Source organism: Narcine bancroftii, chromosome 8 (genome assembly GCF_036971445.1).
Source record: "Narcine bancroftii isolate sNarBan1 chromosome 8, sNarBan1.hap1, whole genome shotgun sequence".
In the NCBI taxonomy this organism is placed as follows: Eukaryota; Metazoa; Chordata; class Chondrichthyes; order Torpediniformes; family Narcinidae; genus Narcine; species Narcine bancroftii.
The window spans coordinates 59,059,466-59,078,936 of NC_091476.1; the positions used below are offsets into that span (position 1 = coordinate 59,059,466).

The following is a 19,471-nucleotide window of genomic DNA, read 5'->3' on the forward strand; positions in this document are numbered from 1 at the left end:
GTGAGATATAATGGCAATTCAATAGATGAGGTTATTTATTGGATAATTTTCCTTCTGTTTTATGATCAAAGGTCTCTTCTCAGCTGCCATCCTGAAGGTCTTGGAAGAGCTGAGCAAACTCTGTTAATCCTTCAAAATCTGTGGAATCCAAGGGCAACAGCAGCAATGATTCATTTAGCACAGGCCTTGCCAAAGTGAGGACCCTCTCTTCATCAGTGCCTGCCTAACCTTAACCACCTGCACTGGGAGCTACTGTTACTCAAACACCAGAACACACTTGCACAGCGGAAGGATGACATAAGGAACAGGCTGCCGGACAAGGTGGTTGAGACCAGTCCCATTGCAACATTTACTTGTTATGTAGATAGGATGGGTTCAGAGGGATGTGGGCCAAATGCAGGCAGGTGGGACCAGTGTAGATGGGACACTTTGGTTGGCATGGCTAGGTCTCACCAAGGGGCCTGGATGACTCTGTCCGTCTATATGGATTCTGGTCCAGACACGGGGATGTGCTGGGCCAACCCCTGGTTTTTCTTGATTAAGGAAGCTTGGTAATGTGGTGCCCATTGGACTTTAACCCAGATGTTGGGTTCCTAGCTTCTCTTCCTTTCCCTTTAATTCAACTACACAAGTTTTATTTCAGTTCCATGGGCATACAAAGACAAAAAACCAGGAGGCTCCGGGTAAACTGGAGTCGAGAACTGTTGCATCAAAGATCAGGGCAGTCATCAATCTGAAGGAACAGCAAATGACATTGAGTCCTGCACTTTGAGGGTTCAGTGACCCACCCCCACCTTGCTTCTGTGAGGAACTTGGTGTACTCTCTTCTCCATCAGGGAGAGCGATGACAGGATGGGCGAACATTTCCCCAAGCACCAGCTCACCACCTGTGGGTGCAAGCTGGAACATACCCACATGTATATGTCTGCTCTCTGCCTCATCTTTGCCAGGGAAAGGCCAAACAAGGTACTAATTGATACTAAAGACAAAACACTATGGGCTTATTTCAAATGTGGATTTTATTTTGTTCTTCAATTAAACATTGAGCAAAGGTTTATTTTTCCAAATTGGAACTAAAAGATAACAGCTTAAACCACCATTGCATTGTCTAAACCCAGCCAGGTCCTCCATGCAATAACCTAATGTCTTCCACCCTCACTTCTACTTTGCTGCACTCAAAGCAGTGTCAAAAACAAAAAAGAAACAGCAAAATAATGAAAAAAATCACCAGATACAAAGACTCCGTCCCCAAATATGGAAAGCAGGAATGCTCAGATTATTGGTGTGCCAGCAATATTGGTGCAAAGCAAGCTGTTTGGTATTGGGAGTGAAGGAGCTGGTCTGGCACGGTTATGACGAGGTTGATTCCTTTGCCTCCTTCTTCTCTTGGTCAATCACTGCAACAAAAAAAAAAATCCAGTTGAACAGCCAAGTTCCTTCTCGAAGATCACAATCAGTAGTCGTATCGGGGGATGCTTCCTCTCTCTTCTACCCTCCTGCTGTATCCACCTCTGACCTGTTAGCCTGAGCCACTCCCCCTTGTCCCTTCCTCCCTGCCCCTGTCCCCCACATTTTTTTTCAGACACCTACTGTCATCCTGCAAATCATCAGCCAGTGAGCACGACGTTAGTAGATATTGGAAGGTATTCTAAGAGATTGGGTCCAAGTATTTGGGTAGACACTGGTTGGCCATGTTTTACCAATATTGTGGAGTTTTTCCCCTCAGGAGGATATCAGGAAAGTTGATAAAGGAAAGGCCGCGGATATCTATCTTTCACATCCCAGATACTGAGTGACTTGCTCCAGCATGTCTGTCTATTGCTTCCGAAATACCCCAGGTAATCTATTGCCTTTTGGAGGGGTTGTAATCCATCCTCCTAGCACCCAGACCCTGCTGATATGGCCCAGGGAAGTATCACAACTTTTTGCTTTGAAAGAACTAGTTACTGAGGTTACTTCACAATTGGGCAAAGCATCTTAATCCCACAGCCAAATCTGAAATAACAGAGTGAACTGGTGAACAAAATACATGCAGAGCACCCATTTTAATTGTACGGGTCTGTTGCATTGTGGAAACATGGAACGCGAGGAGACTTGCTGGGAACGTGAGGAGACTTGCTGGGAACGTGAGGAGACTTGCTGGGAACAGCCTCCTCCAGAGCCGAATGAGGGGAGGAAATTCAGAAAGCAGAGAGCTTCAAAATTCCTCAAATTCCCACACATATAGGATCAATGCCATCAGGGCTCTGGCTGAACATGTGGGATCTGACAGGAAGAACAGGCCATTCAGCCCCTCGAGGTGGTTCCTTCATTAATTCCAGCAGGATAGAGCATCATGTGCCATTCCTCATGAACCCAACTCAAAGAACCCTGATCTCACCTGTACAGCCAAAAATTTTATACATTTTTGCAAGTGGAGGTGTTTGGAATGCACACATCTCAGGGGTTCATGCACTGCAGGCTGCCTTGAATTTTAACACCTCCCCTGTCCTGAAGCCCCTCCAGCTTCTCCCAGTCAACCACCTTTCCTTATTGTTTTGGATGCTCAACACATTTCTAAACTGAAGGGAACTGGAGGAAAATGTGTCTCGTCTTTCCTTCAGTCCCACCCTTCAGGAGGGCTGCAGGTGTGCCGACAACCCAGGATCTAGGTTGCAGAGAGCAGACAGTTGATGGACAGAACCCCAGCAGTTCCCACAAAGTCTTCTGAAGGAATGGCTTGTCTTTTACGGATGTTGAATGGATGCTTGGGAGTAGACAATGGGATCCCTGGCCGCCATTAAGCGGCCTAATCAAGCAAAAGAATGTTCACAGAAGAACTCTACCAACTTTGTAAACATCAGCTTAAAGTTTCAGCACATTGAAGAGCTCCAAATAGCCAATAATAAAGATTTACATCACAAGTAACCATGCTACACACGTTATGGACACTCCACCAATAACTCTCACTGCCTTAGAGAAGCAGCCAACATATTAATGCTGGTCATTCTCTCTTCACCCCCTCCCCCCGACAAAGAAGATTCATGTGTGAAATTGCGTACCACCAGTTTCAAGGGCAGTATCTTTCCCACCGTTATTAGACTCTTGAAGGAACCTCACACTGGCAACTTTTGCCCCCCCTACCAACTCTACACTTCTGTATCTTGTACTATGTACTAACACAGTATGTCTGCTTGGAAAACAATCTCTATCATGGCATCTTGGTCCATGTGACAATGAACTTGAGACCATTCTCTGCCCTTCCCTCTGTATTTTATACAGTTTTCACTCAGTTTTACATTGCATTGATTCCAAAAGACTTCAGTTTGCAACAGTGACTTCTGGGTTTATGGTGGATCTACCCGCAAATAGAAATGTTCACACATTGGAGTTGTCACTGAAACTGGGGTCCCTCTTCTTTCTGCTGTAACCTTCAAGGCAAATATCTGTGCTCCATTGGACTGTGGCTCTTTGTACCTGTAAGAGTTCGCTTGGAATGACACGCAATTCCTTTTCATCCTCTGCATCTCTATTGAGAACATTCCAACTTCTTTCTGACATTCAGCCGGACAACTTCACCCCTTGTCGCCTGCTACAGTTTCACCTATGGAGTTTGTTCACAGGCCTTTGCAGATTCCTTCAACCTGTCCACACGATGCCCATGAACATATTGATGTCAGTGACCTTAGGTGTGCAACTTTCACTCTTTGATCAAATGCATGTGACGAAGGTGGGGGGGGGGGAAGGTCCTGGGAAAACCTCTTATCACCTCACCCCCCCAACCCAAAATCATGAACAATGCACCTTCACCCCAATCCTCCCAACTAATTGCCAGCCCATCTTTCAATGAGGTGATGCATTTTGGAAGGACAAACCAGAAGGTCGGTTACTTAACAGTGTGGAAGAACAGAGGAAATTTGGGATCCAAATCCATACATCCCTCAATGTTGCCGCACAGGTTGATAGGATAGGTAAGAAGGTCTATTTCTGGGATACTGGGCTTCATAGGTCAGGGGATTGAGACCAAGAGTCGAGAGGTCATGTTGCAATACTACAAATCTCTGGTGAGACTACACTTGGAATATCGTTTTCAGTTCTGGTCATCTAATTATTGGAAGGAGGTTTTGCAGAGGGTGCAGACGAGATTTACGAGGATGTTACCGGAATTGGAAAATAAGTCTTATGAGATTCATGTGTGAAATTGCGTACCACCAGTTTCAAGGGCAGTATCTTTCCCACCGTTATCAGACTCTTGAAGGAACCTTACACTGGCAACTTTTGCCCCCTACCAACTCTACACTTCTGTATCTTGTACTATGTACTGACACAGTATGTCTGCTTGGAAAACAATCTCTATCATGGCATCAGAGCTGGGAATTTTCCTTTTGGAACAAAGGATGAGAGGAGAGTTTATGAGAAGCATGGACACCCAGCACCTTTTTCCCAGGGCAGGATCAGCAAACACCAGGAGACATCTCTACAAAGAGGAGACATTTGTGTATTTTTTAAATACACAAAGAGTTGTAGTAGCCTGGAATGCATTGTCAGGGGTGGTGGTGGAGGATGGATTAATAGGGACACTTCAGAGATTCTTAGACAGGCACATGGATGAAAGAAGAAAGGAGGGTTATGAGGCAGGAAGGGTTTAATATTTGTTTCTTTTTTTGGGTCATCACAACATCAAGGGCCAAAGGGCCTGTACTGAGCTGCAGTGTTTTATGTTCTGTGGAGTTGGAAGGAGATAGTTACACTGATAACTGATAGTCACACTGCCAGTTAGAAGAAGGAAGGTAAATAGGCTGTCAGCACAGAGCCCCCCAGGGCCGTTCCTCTCAACAATAAATAAAATGTTTGGACACTGTTTGAGGGGTGGGGGGGGGGGGGTACTATAAAAAAACAATCTACCAGGGACAAGCAGCAGTGATCAGGGCTCTACCACAGAGCCTGGCTCTTTGACTAACAATGGAAGGGGGGAGAAGAGGAGAGTGACAGTGATTGAAGATACGATAGGCAAATAGATTGGATTCTGTGAACAAGATTGACACTACCAGATGCCTCCCATGTGCCAAGGTCAGGACGTCTCATATAAAGTCCACTGTGTTCTCAGACAGAAAGGTGAGCAGACAGATGTTGTGGTACATGTTGGTACCAATGAGCAGGGATGAGGTCCTGAAGAGGGAATATTAGGAGTTAGGAAGGAAGTTAAAAAGCAGGTGGTAATCTCAGGCTTGCTGTCTGTGCCATGCGCCAGAGAGGATAGGAATAGGTTAAATTTAATTTTAAATTAATTGGCAGATTTTAAATGGCAGATGAATGCATGGCTGAAGAGTTGGTGCAGGGTTAAAGTTTGTGGATTATTGTGATCTCCTTTAGGGAAGGACTGACCTGTACATCTGAACTGGAGGGAGAAAAAGGACAGGCTGCACCTGAACTGGAGGGAGACCAATATCCTGTCAGACCAGTTTGCTATAGCTGTTGGGGAGGGTTTAAACTAGTTTTACAGGAGGATGAAAACCAGAATGTGAGTGCAAAGAATAGAGCAGAAGGTAGAAAGTGGAAAGTGGCAGTAGGTTTGTGATGAAGAGGAGGAAGCAGAAATGTGGTCTATTTCAATGCAAGGAGCATTAGGAATAAGAGATGTTTTAAAAGAAATAGGATGGCAGGTAGACAAGAGTCGGGGGGGGGTATCATTACTGGTCAGAGGTAGTATCACGGCTATAGAAAGGAAGGATGCTGCAGATGGAGTGTCCACTGATTCTGTGTGGGTGGATGTCAGAAATAGGAAGGGAGCCATCACTGTGCTGGGAGTAGTCTATAGGTCCTCAAATATCCCTCAGGACATCGAGGAGCAGATATTGGAATGGTGCAGGTACATTTCAACTTCTTGAATATTGACAGACATCTCCTGACTGCAACAGGGATAGATGGGGCTAAATTTGTCAGGTGTGTACAAGAAGGATTCCCGACACAGTATGTGGACTGGCCGACAAGAGGAGAGGCCATACTGGATCTAGTACTGGGTAATGAACCTGTTCAGGTGGTGGACCTCTAAGTGGGGGTGCACTTTAGTGAGAGTGACCACAAATCCCTGAGCTTTAGTATAGCTATGGACAAGGATGAAAACAGACAAACTGGGTAAGTGTTTAATTGGGGAAGGGCTAATTGTGATGAGATGAGGCAGGAACTAGCGAGATTAAACTGGAAGCAGATGTTCGAGGGTGAAAGTACAAAACTAATGTGGAGGATGTTTAGGGACCACTTGCGTGGGCTTCTGGATAGGCTCATCCCACTGAGTCAAGGAAAAGACAGTAGATAAAGGTACTGTAGTTGACAAAACAGGTGAGGTCGCTAGTTAAGAGGAAGGAGGAAGCACAAGTAAAATTCATGAGAATTTTATGGTAGCCATGAAAGAACTTCAGAAAAGACTTAGGAGAGGTAGAAGGGGCATGCGAATGCCATAGCATGTCAGAGTAAAGAGAACCCTAAGGCATTCTATGTGTACATGAAGAACAAAAGGATAATGAAAGTGAAGATGGAGCCACTAAAGGAAACGTGTGCCTGGAGGTGAAGGAGGTTGGGAAGGTCTTAAATGAATACTTTGCTTCAATATTCACCAGAGAAAAGGACCTTGGTCAAGGTGAGTTCAAAATGGATCAAGCATATGTGCTAGACCAAGTTGAGATTAAGAAAGAGGAAGTGCTGATCTTATTAAAATCACTGGGATTGATAAGTCCCTGGAACCAGAAGAAATATACCCCAGGTTTCTATGGGAAGGGAGGGAAAAGATTGCTGGGGCATTAACAATTATCTTTGCATTCTTGTTGACCACAGAGGAGATGCCAGAGGATTGTAGAGGGATCTGGACCAACGGGGAGAATGGGCCAAAAAATTGTAGGTGGAGTTTAATGCAGACAAGTGTGAAGTGATGCATTTTAGAAGGGCAAACCAAGGTAGGACATACAGAGTAATTGATCAGGCACAAAGGAGTACAGAGGAACAAAGGGATCTGGAAATAGATACATTGTTCCCTGAGGATGGCGTCGCAGGTAGACAGGGTTGTATAGGGTCCGTATAGACAGGGTTTTTGGCATCTTAGCCTTTATAAATCAAAATATTGAGTACAGGAGTTGGGATGTTATGAAGTTGTATAAGATATTGGTGAGACCCCTGCTTGTTATGATTTTTATAAATGACAGAATGAAGAAGTAGAGGGATGGGTCAGTTTGTTTATAGATATATGAAGGTTGGAAGAGTTGTGGATTGAAAGAGTTGTCGTAGGTTACAAAAACATATACAGGAACTCCCCGACTTACCACTGTAATTTGTCCCAAAAGATCAGACATATCTCATAATAGAAACAAGTCAGAATTGCGTACTTATCTTGTTAGTTGGCGTATTGGAGTCCTTGGGCTGGGCATGGCCATGATTCCTGTGCGCATACACAAGTCTTACGCAGGCACATGTACAGCGGGTTTGCTTATTGGAGCTTTGTTGGTGCATGTGCAAGAATTAAGTGTCCTAACTTCAACCACAGTGCCTACACATTTTCAAGATTTACAAGCGACCTAACAATATTGAATTTGCACCCTGAACTCCAATGCATGAACCCACTGTCCAAGAGTCAACGCAAGACTTGTGCACATGCATGGGAATCAAGATGGCCGCACCCAGCCTATGGACCCCGAGACACCAACTAACAAGTACACACATTTTGGCTCTTACATGTCAAATACAACATAAACCATGTAATTTTATATTTTTTCTTTATATTTAAAAAAAAAATCAGTTGTATGTGTGAAGAGATGCAAATTGCACAGTTTGCAAGTTGGGGAGTACCTGTAGACAGGATGCAGAGTTGGGCAGAAAAATGGCAGATGGGGTTCAATCCGGATAAGTGTGAGATGATGCATTTTGGAAGGTAAAACTTGAAGGAAGGTTGCATGGTTGTGTAGATACATAAGAGTGTGAAGGAACATGGGAACCTTGCATCCAAATCCATAGATCTCTCAAGGTTGCTGTGCAGTTTGATAGGATAGTTAGCCTATGGTATGCTAGTCAGAGGATCTTCAACATTTGTGAGGTAACGTTGCAGTTCCATATATCTCTCACGAGACCACTCTAGAATATTGTGTTCAATTCTGGTCACCTCATTGCAGGAAGGATGTGGAAGCTATGGAGGGTAGAGAGGAAATTTACCAGGATGTTGCCTGGAATGCAAAGTAAGCCTTATGAGGCAAGGTTAGCAGAGCTTGGTCTTTTCTCTTTGGCACGTAGAAGGATGGGAGACTTGATAGAGGTCTACGAGATTATGAGAGGCATAAATAGGGTGGATAGGCAGCACCTGTTTTCCAGGGCAGGATCAGCAATCACCAGAAGATATCTGCGAACATCAGGGGTAAGTTCTTTTTTGTGTGTTCTGTGAAGGTTGTGGGTGCCTGGAATGCCTGGTCAGGGTGTTGGTGGAGGCTGGAAAATTAAGGGTCATTTAATAGACTCTAGGCACATGGATGAAAGGAAAAAAGGGTTACGAGGTAGAAGAGGTCTAGTTATTTTTTTGAGGGGAATGAAGAATAAAAGTACAAAATTCATACTACTCCAGGGTTGGGTCAGTCAGATTTTCAGTACATTGTGCTGACACAATGCATGCAAAAGCCAAGAGTTGGAGAAATCCAGATTCTCAGGTGGTCCGGATGTTATGCCAGAATTTTCCACATCCAGATTCTCAGACTTTTACTGTATGTGTGTGTATCTCTCTCTCTCTCTCTCTCTCTCAGTCAGCACAACATCATGGGCCAAAGGGCCTGTGGTGTGCTATAATGTTGGTAAGGTGAATTAAATTGGAGTCGAGGGAAATTGTAAATAAGTTATGTTCAGAGAGCTCAAGGTTTTCACCTTGGATTAATCACTAATAGTTCACAGGCAAAGGCAACAAGTGATTCAGAAGTGTTGTCAAGTCTTGGTACACATATTGGAGAGGTCACCCCAAGGGTCTGTATAGAGTTCTGGTGCTGCTATTTAAGAATGGGTGAACCAGTATGGGTTGTGGTCCAGAAGGGATTCTCCAGGCTAATTGCAGGGATGAGGGGTGTATCTTGTCACCAGCAGCTAAAGAAGATGGGTCTGAATTATCTGGAATTCATAAAATGAAGAGATGATCTTACTGAAGATCCTGTGGGGATAGGCTAGAGAGGCATTCCACCAATAGTAAAGTCTTGAACAAGAAAACAATCACGGGATTGGTCATTTCAACTGAGGAGAGCAAGAGCTTCTCACAAGAGAGGAGAATATGGAATTGTTGGCCCCCAAGTATGGTAGTGGCTGGATAACTGATGGTACAGTAACACCTCTGGAATCAGGCACCTATTGGGATTGGTAGATCCAGAGCAGTGAATTTTCTGCTTGCTCGAGAGATAACAGCGAGGCATGTCAATTTTTCACCTGACTTTGAGAAGCCATTTTCTTTAGCAGTTGATGCTAGAGATGAAGTTACAGGAGCATTGCTAGTACAAAAGAATGATTGTGAGGATATTGACCATCCAGTGGCTTACTTAACCAAGAAATTCAATTAATATCAAAAAAAATTCTACTATTGAGGAAGAATTATTGTCCCTTGTATTGGCTTTGCATCATTTTGCACTGCTAGGAGACAAGTTGTTGTCTATACAGACCATAATCCTTTAGTGTTTTTGAGCAAAATGAAAAATAAATGTTATTACTGATAGCCTTTCAAGATGTTAGATTTGCTATATGCTAAATAATGTTATATTTGTTATATTACACAACATTAGAATTCAGTATTTTAAAAGAATTGTAGATTGCAGTTAAAAATTTTGTTCTTAAAAAGCTCAAAAATTTTCTCTGTTGGAAGGAAGTGTTGTTGGTTTCTGTTTTTTTTCAAGTTACTTTGCAGGCTAGAAACAGGGAAAGACACATTGATAATACTATTTTGAAATAGACAGAGAGTCCAATTGAAATACAGAAACAATTAGAGTTTACTAAGGAAGATATTTGTCTAAATGGAAGGGGTCATCTGCTTGAAGACTCATTTTTGAGAAACTGAAACTAAAAACCAGTATTTGATCAAAGTAAGTCATGTCATTAAGTCACTTCAAAAAGCAACATTTTACTATCATCAACCAGAGTCCTCTGGAGAGAATCAAAGCAACTTCGGAGAAGATGGTCATTTCTGCTGTTTCTCTTTATCAAAAGGGAATACTGTGGCCATTAAAATGGTCACGTGACTGACCCATATCTGGGTAAAGAAAGCAAGATCATTCTTGCATTTGGATCATGATCATTTTGATGGCTACTTTGTCTGACTCTTGCCTGGGTCTTTGAAAGCACTGGAGAAGTCACAAGCTTCATAACCCCTACAAAAGAAAGGGGGGGGGGGGAAGTTGTGATAAGTCACTTGTATGAAGGATCATTTCTATGAAAGGAACTCAACAAGAATTCATGAGTTTTGAGGTCTGATGACTCACTGACTCACCTAATTAAGTAATTGTTATTAATAAAAATTGTTTTACATCCATTGTCTTGGTGAATTCTATTGCTGTTGGTCTATGATGTAACAGTACCTATTTACTTTCCACAACTTTTTTTTCTGGTTGGTTGAATCCCAGATAACAGAGTTTTTCTGGAATTAGACCAGGTAGATTCATGTTTACATTATCAGGAAATTAAGGGTTTTGGGGAACTAGAGCAGGAGACAAGACCAGAGACATATCAGCCACAATTGTGGTTTCCTGCTGTGGCTGCAGTCAGTAGAGAACAGTTAGAAAATCTAGTCTGTACAAACAGGAGTTACAATTCCAGACCTTCATCAATCCTGCCATCAGCCTGGATGAAGTAACATTTCTTCAAAACTAATCCCTCCTGAAGTCTGGGCATGCTTCCTGGGAACTATTTTCAGGTATAGTCTTCACATCTTCCTTCTTTTGAGTGACGATCTAAATGTTGTGCCACATCATCCCAAATATTGAACTATTGCAGGCTAGAGAGGGTAGTATTATCAATGTGTCTTTCCCTGTTTCTAGCCTGCAATTAAACGTCACTGTAAAAATAAATTGCTTTCCTAGATTTGCCTACACTGCTGTTTACAATCTTAGCAGCTCCCATTACAGAAAAAGATAATTCAGCCCCATGGCATGTCCTGACTTTCTGATCCAACATCAATCAGTCTTTTCTCTATATTTTGTGTCATGTTCTTCCCCTTTCAAGAACTAATGCAGTTGTCTTTGTACTTGCAGGTGTATTTATGGAAAGACCGTTGGAATCACACAGTACTTCGGAGCCAAGATCTTTACCTCTAGCTGGTGAATGTGCAAACTTCAGTCACCTCTTTCTGGCCCTCCAGTGAAGACCAGTAGAGCTTATTGCTTTATCAAACATGCATTTAACAGTAATTAGTTCTTGCGCACTGCTTTCTGCAGCACAATTCCACCTTCCCTGCTTCCTTTTAGACAATATTGTTTCACAATCCTTAACCTCCATACACACAGCCATAGTTCCCTTCAAACATAGTACTCAAAAACTCGTGCATCAGGGCATTCTAAATCTCAACTTTTTGTATTTACAGAACCAGGGTGACCTCCTAGTGCAAACTAAATGCAGAAGTCAAACTGGTCTGGAATCTTTCTTTTTAACAAAGCATTTCCAAATCGTTGCTGCTCAGTGTCAGGTAAGAACGCAACCCATAACTATAATTGTAAATTCCAGCTTCCTCAACCTCAACACAATCTAACACCCTTCTGGAACGTCCACTCAACCAGACCCTGACAGATCCCAGGGCATGCAGTATGCAGTGAACTGGGATTCACTGGTAGGGTGTTGAACTGATGGCTGGCCCCACCCAATGGCTCCATCCCCATCTGCTCACATAACCCTGGTTTCCCGCCTAAACCCAGAACCCTTCCGATGACGACTGTGAAACCCTATCCATAGCTATAAGCTAATAAAAGCATTTGTTCTCCCTCCAGTTGTGAGAGCTTTTATTCATGTTACAATTTTATTAGGTTATTCCCTAATGATGGAAGTGCTACTCAAGCCAGGACGTGGCTGAGGAGTTCACGTACTGGTTAGACTGCTTCCAGGCCTACCTGAACATGACCAGAGACGTCTTTCACACTGATAAACTCAGGATGTCTGCACTCATTTCGAGGGAACGAACGAAAGGGTGTGCAGTCATCAGGGACTGTTCTACATATGACCCTGCCATCGAGGCGTTGAAGTCACAAAACGAGGTCCGACGGCACTGACTTGCCCTACGTCGCCAGCAGCCAGGAGACCATTGATGACTATCTGCTGGATCTGTGGACGCTTGCCAAGAAGTGCAGGTATGAAGCAGCTATGGGCCGCGTTTGTGAGGAAGAACAGACCAGAGAACTCTAGTCATGGGAGTCCGCTCAATGTACAGGAGGCAGCGACTGCTCAAGTCAGGAAAAAAGAACCTGAAGAGTATGTCGAGCTGGCCAAATCACTGCAACAGGCCAAGCTCGAGTACGACGAACTCCAAGCCAGCAAGCTCACTCACCCAGGTGACCCCTTCCAAGGACTAGCTGCTCCCGCTACTCCAGCCCTAACGGCTGCCGCTTCCCATGCTAGAGAGTGCATTTTCTGTGACAAGAGCCAGCATCCCCGATCTTGTTGCCCGGCTAAAGACTCAGTGTGTTCCAGCTATAGCAAGAAAAGGCATTGGATGAGGGTTTGTTGTGTGAGGGGAAGCCCAGGGAAGTCCGCAGCTTGTACAGCTCCTGGATCCAATTCCAAATGCAAGCCATCTGCCTTGAAATCACCCAAACCCACGCTGCGAGACATGCTGACAGAGAGTTGCGGTGAGGAAACAGCATGAAAATTCTCGAATTCTATCTCGGCGCCATCATCATTGGAGGAAGGAGAACGGCCATCTTGCCACACCACGAGGTTGACGCATCTTATCCACTCAGAGCAACCCAGAACAGTGGGGGACACTTGAGCGAGATGAGATTAGGACAGACTTCACCAGCTCAGCAACTCCATAGTGACCGTGAAGGTAAACGTACATTCCACTAAATGCCTGATTGACACGGGCTCTACTGAAAGTTTCATAGACTCACGGATTGTACACGAATACAATCTAAAGATGTATCCTCCCAATTATCACATATTCCTAGCATTCTACATGTTTTCAACAACATTGGTACATTTGTCATTTGAAGGGGGGAATTCTGTAAATTTTGCTTATATGTGTCAAGTTGTTGGGTCTGGACTTCCTGTGTCACCTTAAAAGCGTGACCTTGGAGTATTCTGGTCCCCTCCTCCTGTAATGGTTCGCAACGGAGGGCCCCCAAAATCAGAATCCACATGTAGCCTCTCAACACTGAACATCAATCCCCCTCCTCTCTTCCCGAATCTGTCCTCTGACTCCAAACCCATTGCTACCAAGAGCAGGAGATACAGTACAGCAGACCAAGATTTTAAAGTCTGAGACACAACATCTGCTCGACGAAAAGTGGTAGTGGTAAAAGGGGAAAACAACTCCAGGCTAGTAATTGACTATAGCCATACTATTAATCGGTACACACTCCTGGACGCTTACTACCTTCCTCAAATTTTGGACATTATGAATGATATTGTGCAGTATCGGGTCTATTCAACCATTGACCTGAAAGGTGCCTATCACCAGCTGCCAATCCGTTCTGAGGACCGTCCATATATGGCATTTGAGGCTAACTGTCATCTCTAACAATTCCAGAGGGTCACTTTCAGTATTACTAATGGGGTTTCTATCTTCCAGAGACAGATGGACGGAATGGTGGATGAGCATGGGTGGAAGGCTACCTTTCTCTACCTCAATAATGTCACCATCTGTGGCCACATCTTGGAGGACCATGACACCAACCTCCAGAGTTTTCTCCACGGGGCGAAAGCCCTGAATTTCACTTATAAGTCTAACAAGTGCGTGTTCAGGACTAAACGCTGGCTATCCTTGGCTACGTGGTGGAGAATGGCATCATTGGCCCCGATCTTGATAGGATGCTCCCCCAGTTAGAGCTCCTCATCCTCAGAACCACAAAGGCTTTGAGGTGCCTGGGGTTTTTTTTCATATTACGCCCAGTGGATCCCTCAATTGGTTCTTAAAAGCCACTAATTTCCCACTCTTGGTTGAAGCCCAAACAGCTTTTAACTTCTTCCGGAACCACATTGCGAAAACCGCCATGCACGCGGTGGACGAGAATGCATCTTTCCAAGTGGAAAGCGACTCTTTGGATGTAGCCCTGGCTGCTACCCTCAACCAGGTGGGCAAGCCTGTTGCATTTTTTGCGGACATTACAAGGCCATTGTTGGAAAAGGAGGCTCAAGCCATTGTAGAAGCCGTGAGGCACTGAAGACACTACCTGGCTGGTAGGAGATTATATGCTCCTCACTGACCAGCGCTCGGTTGCATTCATGTTCAATAATGTCAAGAGGGGAAAAATCAAGAATGTCAAAATTGCTTGGTGGAGGATCAAGCTCTCTCCCTAAATTATGACATTGTCTATCAGCCAGGAGCCCTTAATGACCCTCCAGGTGCCTTATCCAGAAGAAGCTGTGCTTCTGCACACACCTGCCAACTGCAGTCTCTGCATAATGAGCTCTGCCATCCAGGGGTTACCTGCATGGCTTATTTTGTCAAGGCGCGCAATCTGTGCTACTCCATGGAAGATGTCAGGAAAATGACCAGGTCTTGCCAGGTCTGTGCGGAGTGCAAGCCTCACTACTACCGCCCCACAAAGGCTCACCTGATCAAGTAATTCAAGCCCTTCGAATGGCTCAATGTCAATTTTAAGGGACCTCTTCCTTCCACGAACTGGAACGTCTTCCTCTCAATTAATGACAAGTACTCCTGCTTCCCATTCGCCATCCCATGTCCAGACATGTCATAAAGGCCCTTGATGCCATAGTCGCCCTGTTCAGGTATCCCAGCTATATTCATAGCAACTGGGCTCATTCTTTATGAGTGACGAGCTTTGTCAGTACCTGCTGGTTGGGGCATCGCATCCAGCAGGACCACTAGCTACAACCCCAAGGGGAATGGGCAGGTTGAAAAGGAGAATGCCACGGTCTGGAAGGCTGTCAAACAAGCCCTGATATCAAAAGGCCTTCCAGACTCACGCAGACAGGAAGTTCTTCCTAAGATGTGCCTTTCCATCTGGTCGCTACTATGTACAGCGACCAACTTTACTCTCACGAGCTCCTATTCACTTTTGAAAGAAGGTTGACATCGGGAACTACAATCCCAATATGGCTCACCACTCCTGGTCTAGTCCTTCTTAGGAAGCATGTGAGAAGAAGCAAGACTGACCCAATGGTGAAACTTCTCCATGCCAATCCCACGTACACCTATGTGGAGTACCCGGATGGCAGAGTGGACACCATCTCCATCAGGGACCTGGCACCTGCCAGAACAGAGGGTCCGTGCCTCAGGTACCCTGCGAGCCATGGAGCTCATTCTCACCACCCACAGTTAGGGCCTCAGGGGATCTGGTTCACGAGGAAAGTGCATCCCCCTCCACCATTGAGCCGGAGACCCAGCCCGCCTCTCCTCCCTCACAAGGGGACCAGGAGACCCTAGGAGTCCAAAGCCCCCTGGTGCTAAGGCGCTCCACCAGGATCTCCAGACCCCCAGATAACTTAAACTTGTCAATAGCTGTATATTTTTCAACCCATGTTCTCTGTCTTCATTCAGACCCTAAATTCTACACGAAGGAGTGAATGCTCCGCCCCATCTGCTCCCATATAACCCTGGTTTCCCGCCTAAACCCAGAACCCTTCTGAAGACAACTGTGAAACCCCACCCATAGTTTTAGCTAATAAAAGCATTTGTTCTCCCTCCAGTCATGAGAGCTTTTATTCAGGGTATACAGAGTAAATGTAAAAAGGCAAAATAGTTGAGATGGCAGTTGACGGAAATATAACCAGAGGGTGCTGAGGCTATTCAGCAGGTCCATGATCTGAAACATGGACTCTCTCCACAAAGATGTTGCTCAGCAAGCTGTCAATCCCAATGTGGTCTTCAGCTGGAACACCCTCTCTCCATCGGAGTACACAGTATACACACCTTGTTGGGAAGGGACATGCGATTCTATCCTGGTCTCAACTTTCTTCAAGCTGTCCCTCTTAAAATTCTTCACCTCCGCCATGCTGGGTCTCGTGTCTTCGCTTGGTTGGTCCAGCATTTTTCCAGCTCACTAGCACAAAAGAGAAAATAAATTGGAGGTTTAGAGGAAAACCTGCAGAAGCTGGATGCAATGCACATGTGCTGGAGAATCTCAACAGGTCACGCAGCATCCACAGGCATTGACAGCAGTCTGTGGGGGGACACGCAGGGGGGGTGGGGAATGTGAGAGTGGTCCAGGATGAGGAGGGTGTGGGGACATGAGAGTGGTCCCAGGGTGGGGGAGGGGGTGAGAGGAAAAGGACCTGAGAGCAGTCCAGGGGGGGTGGGGCAGGACCCGAAGGCTGCCCCGGGTTGGGGGGGGGGGTGGGGAGGAGGACCTAAGAGCGGTGGGGAAGGGCATGGGCATGGGGGACATGAGAGTGGTCTGGGGCGGGGAAGGGGATGAGCATCTGCAAACCTTTGGGTGTCACCTTCACTGACTCCCCTGGTTTGTCAGTCTCCAAAATACCTCCTCTCACATGAGCTGGAGCCATTCCTCACCCTCAGGCCAATCCCACAGAAGGGCAACAGCACAGAGAGAAGTGGCCAGTTTCTGGGGTCGATCGCTATCCACCCTCCTGCCCCGCGAGGCTGCTTTTCTTCAATGGGGCAGAATGAGATCCCCTCCCCGAGGAGAGTGGCCACCCCACCACCACACAATTCCCCTTCGTGTTGCCACAGACACCAAGAACTTTGCCAGTGTCAGTCGGTTTGAATTTGGAAGGGCCTGAGTTGTAAGCAGCATTGTCGGAGGAGTTGGTCAACAACCTGAGTTCTTCCCAAAGCTCGATCCAACCGGCCAACTTAGCGGGACCATAGCAGGTAATCTATCGATATGAAAAGTCCCAGCCGGGTAGGGCAGGTAAAAGTCAACCGGTTCCGGCTCTTGGTGGGGATGAGTTAACATGTTAATCTCCCTGCTGCAGTGGGACAGGTTTTTTAAAAAAATGTATTTATTTGAAAAATTGTTAGTAATAATACTAACAATAACATATATATATTTATAAAAATAAAATTAAGAATAAAAAGAAAAAAAAATATCAAAATTAAATCCCCACCCACCCCTTCAGCAAGCTCTCTTAAGGAGAGACAAAAATATATAAAGAAAAACTAAAAATAAGATAAATCAAGGTACATCTAAATGCATACACTTCAAATATGGTAACCTAGTAACAAAAAAAATTATCATGCAAAACATAGGTAATTTTTTCCATAATAATAGCCCAGATAGCTCTCCTATCCCATTATGTTAATCACTGTATTATCTTTCCATGTACTTGCTACACATTTTCGAGCTATGGACAATCATAAATCTACAAATGCAATTTGAAATTTATCCAACCCCAATCCCTTTAAAGGAATTACATAACCCAATAAAAAAAATGGATGGATCTAATAACTTATACAATTTTTCCAAAATTAGCTAAATTTCTTCCCAAAATGGTTGTACCACAGGACCAAAGAGCATATAAAAAAGTTCCAACACATGTACCAATTCTAAAACAGAAATTTGAATTAATGAAACCATATTTTTTCCAATTTCTCAGGAGTTAAATATAAATGATGTAAAAAATTATAATTAACCATTCCATACTGTGCATTCGTCAATCTAGTAACACTATCATGACACATATCCGTCCTATATTCTTCAGGAAAAACAAAAGTTAAATTATTCTCCCGTGCTCTCCTATCCTACAGCTCTCCTATCCCACAGCTCTCCTATCCTATAAATTAAACTGGGCTGCTCATAATAGTTCTGAAAATGTGGTAATTGCAACCCACCTAACGCATACTTCCAAGTAAGTTTACTTTAATGCTACCCTTGGTAATTTACCTTTCCATAAAAATTCCCCAATGACTTTAAGTCCTGAAAAAAAGTTCTTTGTAAGAAAGGTGGGTCAGGTTTAAAGTGCCTGCGTGTTTGTGTCAGTCTGCCAGTGATATTTCACAACGCAGCCCCCCCCACCCAACCCCGCGATCCGACATGGCCTCACCCCCACCCCCCCCACCAACCCCACTATCCGACACGGCCTCACCTCCCCCCAACCCCGCGATCCGACACGGCCTCATCCCCCCCCCCCCCAAACCCCGCGATCCGACACGGCCTCACCCCCCCCACCCCGCGATCCGACACGGGCGCAGGGACACGCAGAAACACATTTGCCAATCGTTGACTTCAGAACCCCATATTGCCAGGAGGATGTAGCAGCAAACAGCTGTATAAGGTGCTGATCGACATCTGGGATAGATCCCTACTCACCTGTGCTCTGTCCCCGCTGCTCTCACTCGCTGCGCCGCCTCCTTCTCCTTTAGTAAAGCCTCGCACTTCAACCTACCCTGAAACGCCTCGCTGCTGCCCGATAGGCCGGCGCTCCGTTCACTTTGATTTGGTTGGAGGACATGTACGACAATCATCCGTCCCCGTTCCCTGCAGGTTAGGCTGCTCTCAGTGTTCCCGGCGCGGGGACGAGACGAGCTGCCGGGAACTGCAGCCTCCGGACGTGTTCTGCTGTGGAAGTGACCAGAGGTTGGCCGCTCCAGGTCTTGCATTGAATAACATGGATACTCCTGCCCCCTCTGTCGCCACGCACGGTCACGGTTGCCATCTGGTGGACAACTCTCACACCAACTGGTTGCAACGGAGCTGGGCACCCGCCTCTGATTGAGTTTTGTTTAAAAAGGTTGTACGGGGGTGGGCTGCTTTGACCTAGATGGCATGGTATGGAAGGTCAGATCGCAGAATGGATAGAAAATTGGCTTCATGGCAGAAAGCAGAGGATGAAAGGTTATTTTTCAGACTGGAGGTGTGGTTGTGGGGTGCCCATAGGTGTTGGATTTCTACAATAGAGCAATTATTCAGATGAAAACGTACATGGCATGATTAGCAAGTTTGTGGACAGCACTAAAGGGTCTGGAATTGTCGATAGTGAAGATGGATGCCAAAGATTGCAGCAGGATCTTGTTCAGTCGGGCAGGTGAGGAGAGGAATGGTTGATGGAAATTAATACAGAAAAATGTGAGGTGTTGCATTTTGGGAGGTCTAACATGGGTTGGACCTGCACCTTGAATGGAAAGGATCTGTGTAGTGTTGCAGAGCAGAGGGCTCCAGGAGTACAGGGACATGGTACCTTTAAAGTGGTATCAGGTGGGTCAAAAAGGCTTTGAGCACATTGGCTGATAGTATCAGGTATAGCGAGGTGGGGTACATGTCATCGCTAATAGCCCAGGAGACCCACAAAGCTCTGGGTGCTGGTTTTATCAGTGGGGAAGCAGAGTTTAAAATCTTGTTCCTGGTTGCCTCTAGTACCTGCCTGT

At 45.2% G+C, this 19,471-nt stretch overlaps 1 long non-coding RNA gene across 11 annotated transcripts; it reads right to left on the reverse strand.

Annotated features, from left to right (window-relative positions):
- Positions 1-1,001: 1,001 nt before the first annotated feature.
- Positions 1,002-18,677, reverse strand: LOC138740735 (uncharacterized). 11 transcript variants are annotated; one of them, XR_011343138.1, is made up of 5 exons: positions 18,315-18,329; positions 17,991-18,023; positions 16,925-17,076; positions 16,058-16,187; positions 1,002-1,397 (listed from the first exon to the last, which is right to left on the reverse strand). It is a non-coding gene; the product is annotated as an uncharacterized lncRNA (long non-coding RNA). The 11 variants fall into 11 exon arrangements; XR_011343137.1 differs by lacking the exon at positions 18,315-18,329 and adding an exon at positions 18,276-18,290; XR_011343136.1 differs by lacking the exons at positions 17,991-18,023; positions 18,315-18,329 and adding exons at positions 17,741-17,802; positions 18,267-18,281.
- Between the last annotated feature and the right edge of the window lie 794 nt (positions 18,678-19,471).